The following is a 13,415-nucleotide window of genomic DNA, read 5'->3' as shown; positions in this document are numbered from 1 at the left end:
CTTTAGATTATCAAAAGGAAGAGACATGAATGTCTTCATTAATTTGTTATAGTACCTAATAATCCTTGTGTATCTTTGTTTTAATGATATTAAACATATGCAAGAAAACTTGCACTTGGCAAGTTTTGTGAATTGCTCAGACTTTATATTGTATGTAATTTTGAAAAGTATTCCCTAGCTAGACAAAGTCGCGGTGGGGCTCAGCGCTCAGACGAGACAAGACGTCGCCTGCATTTATAATTTTCCACCTGTACACTCATGGCAATGTCTACATAATGTATCTTCAAAGATTTTTTTTTTTGCTTTTGCTCTATAATAACTTTAAAATTAATAGAAACGTTGATTTGGGATAAGAAATAGACATAAAAATTCCCACAATAACTATCTGGAGACATATACATGTATTTTTATACTTAAGACGTGTGGAAAATAAACAAAGCCGCTATAGTAAAAAGGTAGATTTTATAACAGCTTCATTGCTTTTAATATCTGTATATAAACTAATATAATAGTGTTTTTGTACTGCATTCGAGATGCAGGTCGGTAACGTTTGGTTAAAACCGAGAGCAGTGCGCTTGTTATTTTTGTCATTACAGGACATTGACCTCCGCCGGCTGATGTTTCATTTGTATCACGATTCCTTCTGATTAATGTTTCAGATATTTTATTACATTGAATATGAGTTTCAATACAACGTACAAGAAATATGAGATACAAAGGTTATATTAAAGAATTAATATAACCTTTGTATCTCTTTATCTCTTTATCTGTTTAAATTTTTTTATTTCGAATAAAGTTTAATTAAATATCTTTAAATATTAACCTCATTAGATAAAACATACTCTGTCAATTACATTTTCTTTATTTCTTGGAATTAGGCATAAGTACACTTGTTTAAATTAAATTAATTTTGATTTATAAGCAAGGATGCGGGTATGTATTACATTAATTTTACAGTAAAACGTTGATATTTCATTAATATGACGAATGTCATATTATTTTTTACGATATGTTAATTTTATCTGTGGAAATAAATCTTTGATTGATTTGTATTTCAGTAATCATGGTCCATCGAGAGTGACCGCGACTTACAGCCACACCCTTAATGGGTCGTCGCAAGAGAAAGCAAGGGAGTCGAAAACATTGGGCCCTTTACTTTCTCTTATATTATTTCAACATGACTTTTTAAATTCTCCTTATTTTGATAATCACTTTACGAGTTTTAAATACATAATGGAATCAAAATAATACTAACGAAATAAACAATGGAAGAGTATTGTACAAATTATACTTGAACATGTTATTTGTATAAAATGACTAACTGTCGCCCGCAACTCCGTCCACGCGGAGTTAAAAAATAACTTACCGAGCGCCTATGTGTTCTGGATATACCTTCCAACAAACATCCATCCATCCAAAAAATCGCGTTTATAATAATATTAGTAAGATTGTATATGATAGGTGACGTATCTTATTAGTTTAAATACATTTGAATATAATAAAATCTATTCAAATAGAGCACGAATGAAAACCGTAATAAATTTCCGGTCGACGTATGTTGTTATCGATTATAGATAGTTAATAGATCGCTTAGTCCAGTTATGTGCGAGTGTGCCGCTAATCAACCTGGTATTCGACTGGCAAGTGCAGGCGTCGTATCGGCTACTTGTGCCATCAATCTGACCAGCCTTACTTGGCTTTAACCCGGTACACAGTTTCCGTTGAGAATTGTAAATCAGACATTACTACATTCCGTCTATATATTAAAAGATACTGGTGATACAGAAAATCAAAGAATAAGTCTTACTTTCACTAAATACTGAAAAGTAAAGAGGTTGTATGTTGTCAAATGCAATGAATGCATTAAGATGATTATTTAGGTAGAATCTTGAATTACTGTTCCGCTTTACGTTTTAAATCTACTAAAAGTGTATTCAACACTTATATATAAATTAAATGTTATGATAAAAAGAACAGCAATGAGAAAGAATTTAAATTTTTACACTTGACAGAAATAAAATATTCTAAAAGAATATATGATATTTCAATCGCATTTAGGTTACCAAAAGAGACGCAGTGCAAGGCTTTCTATAATTGACGCGATGCATTCGCTAACGCAACAGACATAACGGTGGACTAAAATAGATGTAAGTGCTCATTCGTATACCGTACTAAAGTAGTTGGGGCAGGTGCTTGCGAATTTAGAGCTGAGATAACGGCACATCTGCACCTGACCAGGACGTCTGGATTCACAACTATCGTGGTTAAGAATAATTTATTGCTTCAGTACTTTTACATTATGTCGGACTAAAATACATACACAAAATTATCGTATCATCTGAGTATATCAAAAATATTCATTTTTGTTTGAAGTTTTATTTGCTTTTGGTTACCTAATTTTTATGTTTAGAGCACAAGTACTGTTACGAGGCTTTCATATTTATAATTATTATGATTTATTACAAGAATGTTTCGATTAATTGAGTGTCTTGAAGTCATTAAAATTCTTTGAAATATTTTCTCAGTCCTAATCTTACTTTTTATTAATATTATAAATGCAGATGGATGGATGTTTGTTTGAAGGTATGTCCGGTAGAACATAGCTTGGAAGAGCACATTATTCGCGGACGGAGTCGCGGGCGCCAGCTAGTCAATTGTATGTGAGTTAAAATTATTAATATGTACTTACAGAGAAAAACGATGCTACGAAGATTTACAATCGTCAGACTTCGGAATCCCTGAAACAGACAAAATGCAAAAATTAATAAAATTAAAACTTAAATAACTATTTAAGTTGGTAAATTTAAATAATGATACAAAGTAAACCACTATTTGTTGACGAGTGACACTGACAATTTGACAATTTTGTCAACAATATAAAAACATATCATGACAGCTACCGTACAAAAAACATCTGTAACTTTTTGACCTTGTCATGAGGGCGCTAGTGAGCTATAATATAATAATTTAGTTTGCCTTATGCCCACAGGGTCCAGCAGGATCAGACATTTTTGTCGGTCTATATAGTTCGACAAGGATCTTATGACAATCAGAAAATACTATATTAACAATGTCATCTTCACAACGTATTTTGATCAATGAGGGAGCGGCCGTAAAAAATGGCATTTCTATTTTTCTGTATGTTTTATATTAATGGCCACCCTATACGTAGAGTTCAAAATTGTTACGTCACTCTATCTCTTCTCATTTTCAAATGAAATCACGTTTAAAAGGAAAAATGAACACTGGCCAATATTAAAGATTCAAAAGAATGTAAACGCATTGACGTTTGAATAGGATCTGTGCGGATGATGGCGGTGTGCAATTTCCGCCGCTTCCGCGCCTCGCTTCTAATGAACACGGACAAAACCGCCTTGTTCCTTTAATGGGCCTGGCTAAAGGAAGGTTGCTTTAGTTTTTGTATTCTAATAATGGTTTAAAATTCTGTAAATGTAAACACGATATAATAAATTGGAAAGCAAATGTAAGGCCGCAGTACTGGCAGGTGACCTTTTAAATTTTTAAGACGATAAAGTTAAACGTATTTGCGCTGCTCTCTTGTCTTTTATTTCAAGCAAACGATAATTGTATGGGCTCTATTTTTGGTTACTCCGCGGCTAGCGCGTGTTTAGCTTGAAGCAAATATTTAAATCAGAGGTGGCTAGCTAGTCGATCACGAATTAGTCCAGTCATAGCAAGGAAAATATACAAGTAAAACATAAAGTAGCAAAAGATGCTCAGACATTTATTTGTTTTGACTGTGTTCTTGTTCAATTTGATATGAAACGAAGAAAACGCGATTTGTTTAAAAAAAAAACTATTCTAATCAAAGCTTTGATGAGAATGTTTTCTTTAATTGCTTTCTAGGCCTTGAAAGTTTTTTTTGTGTTTGCGAGAATTGAAATAAGCAAACAGGTTCGTAGACGAAGCTAGTTTATTTTGAGGTCCACATAAAAGCGACTTAAATAACTTCAGTCCGCGGTAACCGTAACTCAATGTCTAGAGTAGTTTGTATTATGAATAGGGTTGACGTTATGCTTTTTTTTTCAATTTAAATTTTAAATCAATGATTGCAATTTTTTTTTACTATTTTAGCTTAAATGATTTTTTAAAAACATTGAACGTCTATTTTTAAATGCATGCATGTTTTCAACCTATGTCTATTTTATATTGGCATAAAGTGAGTAAAAGAGTGATGTTAAGCCTCGGTTTAATAAGCTAATGCATAATTGCATGATCATTGGATGAGTATCGTTGATTTTAAAAGTGATTGCAATACGTGAAAGCCGACTGGCGTAACTAATATATCTATGAAGTCGGAAAGTGAAAATTGACGTTTTCCAATAACCACTAAACACGTAACTTGGCGAACGGAGAAACTTTTCTGCGGGTAAACTATACTTTATTACTCTGCTGTTAGTGAATACCATATTGTTAGCCAAAATAATACTGCATTTTGCTAAATGTTTTGTTTTCTTGCAATTTTCCTAAACAAATTACTATTGTATTACTATGATGAAGAAAATTTAAAGAAAAGTTTAGAAACTAAAAGCTTTTATTCGTTAATATTTTGTATCACTTTCTTCATATTTTTCAACGTAAATAAAGTCACCATCCCTTTAAAAATAAACAAAAAGTTATTATGGATTCCCTTCCAATAAACGAACACATGTTATATTTTTTCTACAAGTTCCTTTCTCTCTTAAAGGTCTGTGAGTATAATGATTTACTTGATACAAGCAGTTTTTGTATGATCGTCGGGCTGTTTGCAAAACATCTTGTGTTAATGCGCCAAGGGTCACGCACGCGTAATTCACGTGACACCTGTCAAAGCTGCATCCTGTCAAATAACAGATGTAACGTCCTGGGAACGCATAAATAAATCACATTGGGACAAGACAGCATGACTCTCATTACGTATGACGTATTGGAAATGTTGAATAAAAATTAAGTTATGATTCTTGATACTTTGCTTCAATTTCGAGCTACGTGTAAATAATACGTCGACCTATTTATTTTACTCAAAGTACAGTCAACACAACTCAATTACATGAATTGACTAGTAATAACTAATGCACTTCTACATAACTATTTATTTACCATTACATATAACTAATTTAGGCTTTTATATACATAATTTTCTATCTATGTCGGACAAAAAGTATGCACTTCGTAGTCCAGATGCAAAGTATATTTATAGAATTAGAAAATCGGAAGCAATCCGGTCCCGAGCTCTACACTCGACTGACCGCAGCAGACATCGATGTCTGACCGCCACGCCATGCCGAATGCCACGCAACGTACAGACATACTTTGTACATGTGTTATTTACGGGATCACTAGTATTGACTTCAATTGCTTGAACAAATCATAGCGGTGCTGATATCACGCATATACTCGGTGATTTTAGTGACCCACGTAAAATCTATGTCGGAAATTGGAGTTTATTTCTATATCTTTGTCTTGGATAAATAAGAGTACCTTAAACCACAATTTCTTACATACTTAACTCCTTATTTCAGGTAAAGATTATTGTTCCAAGAAAATTTTCTTGCAATTTAAATGCACGGTTAGTTAGGCGAACGTTCGTATACTAAAAAGACCTAATTCGTATTGAGGCCACGCATTCAAAACTGAATAACTATAACGGAGACATTTAAATAACATGTTAACCGTAGTAATGAGCGTGTAGCGGTTAACGGTTTCCATTTCATTTTCGGCCAGGATGTAAAGTATCGAGCATGAAGAATATATAAAAAAAACAATCGTCTGATATCTCTGCAAATCTTGTCTCCCTTAGCGACCAATTGACTTTTAGCGAGTTGTTTATTTCGTCTGCTAAGTTCCTAAGTCCGAGCCGAAATCCAGTGATGTACCATGGAATTTTGGATTGTGTGAGCTCATAGTTGTGGTGCAAATTGCGATTACAGCATACGTCAGTCTCGGTTCGCGTACGAATGTAACGCCTTTGTGCAATTGTGTGAAACTTAGAAACTTGATAATTACACAAATCCTATGAGAGTTTTTTTAGTAACATAAGCAAAGTGGTAAACAAAGCCAGGCAAGTGTTAAGTTTTTTTTTCTAAGTAGATCCTTGGTTTAGATTTAGTAGAAGCTTCACTATGAAATTTCTTCCGTTATTATTTGAAAACTGTCAGTGGTATACTCGGTAAGGGATTGATTACTATACATTAGAATAAACGTTTATAAATTAAAATACACAAAAAAATTACTATGGTACAAAAAAAAAGATATGACAAGAGGTGGCCGGGCCGGCTCAGCTGATGTAGGGACACCCAAGGCCATCCCTAGGGTTTTCTCCCGTTGTTCATTACATAGACTGTATTCATAGAACTTGTTATTATTTATCTTAGACGTTCATCTTCACAAGATTCATTTTGCAAATTGAAGCAGTGTAAAAGCGATTAAGGTAAAACTAATCACAAGATCCCGCGGTTATTTCATAGAAATCGGATTACGATTTAATTACAAAATGAATTTAAAATATGTTAAAACTCTCGTTAAAATGAAATTATAATTAGTTTAAAAGAAGGAAGCATTTTGTATCGTTTAGCGAGGTGTTTTAACGTATTGTATGGTAATGTGTATTCAGCTTTATGGGCACAAAAAGCGTGGGAAAAATACAATACCGTGGTATGAGTTATTATTAAGATCTTTGTGCCTTTAACTGAACAAACAATTTGTTGTTGCCGTTTCTATTTTGCGATATCAATAATTGTGACACGAATAAAATTTTGACATATTTAACACCGCTAGCGCGGAATTGAAAAAAAACTTAATTAGTAGCATTTGTGTTGTTTAGGACTATGTTCAACACCTGTGCCAAATTTCATCGGTGTCCGTTCAGCCGCTCTGGAGATACCTTCAAACAAACATCCATCCATCCATCCAAATATTCGCATTTATAATATTAGTTAGATAGTAAGATGATGTAATGTCCGTACTCAGTAATAGATTTATGTTTTGTGATCGGTATGAACTTTTAGTTTATAACAATACAGATTTAATATAAAATGCTGGCCATTAAAGTATTACATTTGCGACATAATGTTTTCATAAAAAAGAATGGTTGTTTTTAAAAGCGTTTCAAAGTTTTCTTTTGAAATGAAAAGAGTCTTTATGAAGCAGTTTACAGGCGAGTGTGCCGCTAGTTACCGGGGCCCAGCTTAACTGCACAAAGGATAATGATGCCCTGTGAAGGGAAGCTGCCAGGTACTGTTCTCGCTTCTCTATATGCTATTTTATTTATGTTTCACTATTTAATTTTAATTTAGTTATTAATTTTATATATATTTATGTAGTTTGAAAAACAAAAAAATGAAACTCTAAAACTAACCTCTTCAACCCAACACGGCTTTATTATTATCGGTCGAAATCAATAACTGATCCCATTTTTACTTATTTCTGTTATTTTTAATTGAAATATTAATGGATTAAAAAACCTACAGATTGCAATAGTCCTTGAAAAACATGGCCATGGGTATTGTTTAAAGGGCGTTCAATAAACAATTGAAATAAACGGATCTATCTTCAGGATCGAATAATGAGTTTGACTGTTAGTTATGAAAGTCATAGTAAGAAGCATTTGTTGGTATTATTGTGTGTCCATTGAACTCATTTCGCTGGCGCTGCGTTAGGCGTGAGTTCCACCGCGTTGTGGTATTTCGTGACTAATGTACACATAATGGCTTTTTGTGAACATCAATCTACGGTTATCTTGAACTTCGATGTAATGAAGGTTATTTAGTGAGGCAAGTGTATATAACGCTTTAGGTTGTGTAAGTCGTGTGAAGATTCCAATGGGAATCTGTCATGCTTGGACATTTGCTTAGTTTCAATACTACTGTTAGTTCACTTGCACTGTTCAGGTATGTCTTGAAAGGAAAGTTGATTACTTGTTTGAGACTATTTTGAAATTGGAACACTCGTTATTGCTCGATGAACTTACTGACAGAAAAAAATATATTTTAAGAAATTATATACATATATTCCAACGGTTATTTTAAGAAACCAGTATGTGTCATTAATTACTTTTGTCCGATAAATATTTATTAGAGGAAACATTGGGCAACATTAGTTAAATTACATCCTTAAAAAATTTATCGTAAATGTATAAAAAAGTAAAGTATGCAAACAAAACAAGTACAGTAACTGACAGCAAGAATCGATCAAGCATGCATAAATACAGCATACATGCATGTAGCATGCAGTATACTTATGTATGCTCACCAACTTTCATTAAGCGCTCAATTAAATTCTTGGCAATGTGTGCGGCCGATAAACATCATTAAACCGTTTCGTATTCTAATATAAATTGCACATAACGATGGAATATTCCGTTTATTCCACTAATATAATAATTAAAGTTAGTTGATTTGATATTTTTAAATTCGTATACTGATGTAAACATAAGGTAATTTAGTTTAAATTATACCACAACCATTTGTAATGTTCTAATTCCTCTAAATTTTGAAGTTACATCAAAAGCACTCACTCGTCTTCTATTAACTGTCGCTTGCGTAACACAAAATAAACACAACGACATGACCGAACATAAAAAATAACAAACACGTTGCTGTAAACGCTTAATTGATTACTGGAAAATTATATCAAATATGAGTTTACAGTATGTATCCACAAATAGAAAATATAAAGGTAATTAAGATATTTATCTTTTTAAATAGCTTCTCATGCCAGTATTCTAATAAAGTGTTCGTAAGGGAATAACACGATGGCAATCTTTGGATACATGCACTCGGGACTTTCCAGTAATGAAGTTGTAAATTAATCATCCCAGTCCAGACCTTGCCAGTTGTAACCGGTTGAATGCAGATTGTTACGACAGGAGTTAACGCTATGGTGGTAAAAGCTGATAAGTATGCTTTACGATTAATAGATAGATATTAATTTAAAAACAAGTTCTTGTAGTATTTGAACGCGTGTTTACTTGTATAGCTTAAAAGCATTGAATCTAATCCTTTAGTTAAATACAAAATAAAATCTTTCAATCTTATCACATTGTTTAAAATAGTGGAAATGTACAATACATAATACTACACTTCTATAATCTGACCTTTAGTCGAAAAACATTTGTGAAATAGTACTTATTCAAATGCAATTAATTTGTTAAAAGTTTAAAGAAAACTTGTCCTAGGACGTAGAACCTTGTGTACTAGGGATACAGAACTGTACCTTTGGTTACTCGGTTAACAAACAATATTCAAAGAACAATGAGCCGTTAATAATTGTGATATCATCGATAAATACCGAACTTTGTATTTGGTGCGTGTTGTCTCGATGGCGGGCGATGGCGCGGCCAATAAATAACATGACGATGTCACCGTTAGCGGTGCTGACCTAGCGCCGGATTGAGGCCGCGCAGACGAGACGCCAATTTCGTTTATATTTCGCTTTCCACTCGCACACCAGTCCAGGTTGAAAAGTCTGGACTGGCCGGTCCAGTTTTTTTTTTAATTTTAGAAAACCCGATAGTTACGATTCCACATACAAATAAAAGACTTTGTTAAATATTTTTTTTTATTAAATCCTATCTCTAGCTTTTCATCCATCTATAAATTATATTTAGAGAATTTTAATTAACGTGTCTGTGAGTTAATCTAGATTATTTCTACTTAATTGCCAAGTATATTAACGCCTGCTATAAGGACAAGGCATGCAATAAAATATGTTAATGGGTTGTATAAAGAGAAATTTAGTAATTTGCCGTCGGGTGTAACAGATTAGTCTCGAAGTTGCGTGGCAATTACAGAATATAGCGTTTGACCGCCGCGGCGATTACAGACGATGTGGCCAGCACAAGAGCCCCATTTATCTGGCATAAAACAGATGCAATAAATGCGATATTATTGCACGTGTTGCGATACGGAAATCAATTTCGATTTTATAGTGATGGTATTTGTGAAATCAGACTACGTTGTTTTACAAACCGGAGCAAGCATTCGGAGATTCCATAACGCAAAGTTATGGAAAAGGATACGTAAGATAAAAATATCGGATACCTGGATAGACAGTAGAGAGGTTTTTAGATTTGCCATACACCTAGTTCAAGTTGCAATTAATATCGAATTTGATAAAATTTAAAATTAACTATTAAAAAGGGATTTAAGAAAGTAACGTAAAAATCAGATGTCGAAATCCTCGTAAGTGGTCCGTGAGTTTACATTCAAAAATCGACTTTCGATAGTTTCATGAATAATGCCAAGGTCATGTACACGAAAACTAGTTTCCTTGCGGTGAAGAGATATAGTGGTCGGTTATTTGTTTTAATATCGGAGAGATATTCGGCCGTGTTGTGCTCGAAACTGTTCGTGCACTCAATGAACCGGTTCTTCTGGTGCCGTTCCACATTACCTGTTGCGATGGGTCACCGTGTCGATGTCACACTGACGTTTAGATATAGCATAAAACTAGATGATCGAGAAAGGTAAAAACAGTCCCAAATACGATAGCATCATCACATAGTAGAAAGGGCGATCTTTTCAGGAATTTCTGAATTTAGTATTTATACACCAAATACCCAAAAAAGTAGGTGAAATATTATCTTAATTATTTGCCAGGCGTCGATCTTTTATATGCATATAAGGACCTATAATCAGTGAAAGTTGCCGTCGTTTTAACATTCACTCCAATGATATAAAACAAAATTTTCGAAATATCACTTAATTATATGTTATCGTGAAAGACCACTTCTAAGTTTGCTCTGATTAATTAATTTATAAATTAAAAGAAAAATAAGATTTTTAAAACTGGCAATTATTACGTTATGTTTTAAAAGGTGACATATACTTACAATAAGATGGGGCACAAATATCGAAATTTTACACAATTTTCAGAAGTTTGTAAACAGGCAACACTGAACAGTATCGATTGCTGGCAACACAAGTGTTCTGTGTGCGGGCCTTTGCGTATATAGCAATCAATCTTTTGTCACGACTGAATCTACCATGGCTCGTTAGTCAGCCGGGTTACCGGGAGGTCGATGCGGTTCTCTCGTTACCTGCACGTAATTGGATACGAGCGATATGTCATTCGATGCAATTAATAAATCATTGTATATATCGGATTAATTGCAACTGTATCGAGAAAATCAATCCCATACTACGTATACGGAAAGGTAAGAATTATTACGTGTACGTTATTTGATACTTACGAAGGAAATATATGTGGTTATAATTTTTGGGATTGTTTTGCTTTGATGTAGGCTCTAAAAGTGGGTATTTATTTACGTTACGCATAATCTATACATAAAGATGGAAGATTTGTTTTTGTGTATGCAATCAATAAATTCATAAACAACTGGATCAATTTATAAAATTCTTTTGGCACTAGAAAGTTACATAACTACCGAGTATTACAATGACAATATTTATTTATATGAGATAAAAAAGTTACAATCTTTTTAATTGTCTTCTCCTCAAACCCTACAACTCTTTTGAAAGTTTTCGAAACTTCTGGAATTTTAATGAGAAAAATATTGCACACGAGAGATCTAATTTACTGTTTACTTGATAATGACAGATCCAATGTAGGTTAATAAGATTCCAAACAAGTTTATGAAAGTGATGCATAAGATATATGATTTGTGCGATTACAAGCCGGTGCATCGGTTTCTATTGCGAGGTGTAATCTTGTTTGCAAATGTCCCGCGGCAACTGAGCAGGTTCCCGATTTGAGGTCAACGCCACGAGAAATTGCACGAAGGTGGTAATATCAACTCTTTATAATTCTCATGCACCTTTATTTTCGAAAGACTTTAACGACCGTCTGGCAACTTGTTAAGCAAGTTCTGTGCATTCGCAATTACGCGAAGAGTGCTTTAATTGAACTAGCGCGGCCTTTAGATGTTGCCTCCTTTGATATTATTAACGTAATAATCATTTTTAAGTTTTTATGCACATTAAAAAAACGTGGACTATATCAAGAAATAACAACGAATTAACTTACGACCCCATTGTTTATGATTTTTACCTTGTATTCCTTATGAAAAGGATAATTTCAGTTCACGTTTAATTAATAGGTAGATTTATTAACAAAAATCTGGCCTAAGATGTAACCAGCTCTTGTCATGTGCCTTTTAAAATCTAGCTATTTTTTTTTGGATAGACGTATCACTTTATCTGACTGCAGCTTATCTTGTAGATAATAGTATAAAAATTCTAACACTTGATTAATACGAAGTCGTGAAGTGAAATAGCCTTCGAATGTTACTGGTAGCCATTCAAAATAAACAGAGTCCCAAGGTCGATGTACGATTGCACGGATAACGTCTGATTACACTGCGCAGGTGCGTTCACCGTACCTTGACGCTCTCCGCTTGGTAGAATTGCGACAAACAATATTCTCTTATCTTCTAACAGTTTATAAAATTTACTGTGTTTTATAGATATAGTAAAGTATGTACATATCAAAACTGATATATAAACACCGCTAAACACTCACGTATATTCGTCCGGTGGCGGCACCGACTAGTTTCGAGCCCATCGGGGGCCCTTCATCAGGATGAGTGGTACTGGTATTTCGGTGCCGCCACCGGACGAATATACGTGTTTAGCCGTGTTTATATATCAGTTTAGTATAATGTCTCACGAAAGTTTGAAAATTTTTATGTTTATAAAATGGATTGTTGTGATTGCAGAAAGCCATTTCTATAGGATCTCAACCCACCGAAGATTACGATTTTATTTCCATTTGTGTCTAAGCTTTCAATTATTTTTACGTGTATTATATATGTTTTATATTTTTTTGGTTCTAAATGTTTTTTCTCTTTATTATTTCTATTAATATAAGATGTCTATTGATTAAAGATTTCTAGACTTCATAAATATTATTATCTACCTAACGCTGTACAGAAACTATTGCGTTTGAAGTTCATTTTTACTGTAATTGACACAGCTGTGGTCGTAACATTGTAATCTACAACGTAAACTTATAAAGGAAAAGTGAATTTTGTCTCGAACCGTTGTCAAATTGAAATGGGTTGAACAATTTGGGTCTTGTATGGAATTGTGTTTTAATTTACTCTACAACAATAAATATAATTAATAACAAAAATAATTTCATAAAACTTAGTTTTTAAATAAAACGCCATAATTATAAGATGTTTTGAAAATAGGTCAACGTGTCTACAACAATCTCTCAGGCGTCAAGAGATGCTACAGATTTCATTTAGCGTTGACTAAATTAAATGGAAAAGCATTTTTATTACTTCGCAGATAGGTCAGCAATTCAATCAATATAATTAAATTCAGCTCTCTATCAGTACATTTTATCCTATGATTTATTCATCTACTTTTTATTCAACGTTTGATAATAATTTGTTTATTCTAAAATCATTTCATGTCACAATACAAGCACACAGCGTTGAAACAATTCTA

General features: G+C 33.4%; 1 protein-coding gene across 1 annotated transcript in view; it reads right to left on the bottom strand.

Moving 5' to 3' along the window:
• The window catches only part of Arl4 (ADP ribosylation factor-like 4), a 41,857-nt gene that overhangs the window by 2,309 nt on the left and 26,133 nt on the right, over positions 1-13,415 (bottom strand). The window contains exon 3 of the mRNA XM_013316975.1: positions 2,690-2,738. The gene's annotated coding sequence lies outside the window, so the exon portion shown is untranslated. The remainder of the gene's footprint in view (positions 1-2,689; positions 2,739-13,415) is intronic.

The sequence above is a fragment of the Papilio xuthus genome, unplaced genomic scaffold, assembly GCF_000836235.2.
Source record: "Papilio xuthus unplaced genomic scaffold, Pxut_1.1 DF826945.1, whole genome shotgun sequence".
Lineage (NCBI taxonomy): Eukaryota > Metazoa > Arthropoda > Insecta > Lepidoptera > Papilionidae > Papilio > Papilio xuthus.
This window is presented reverse-complemented; position numbering and strand designations above follow the sequence as displayed.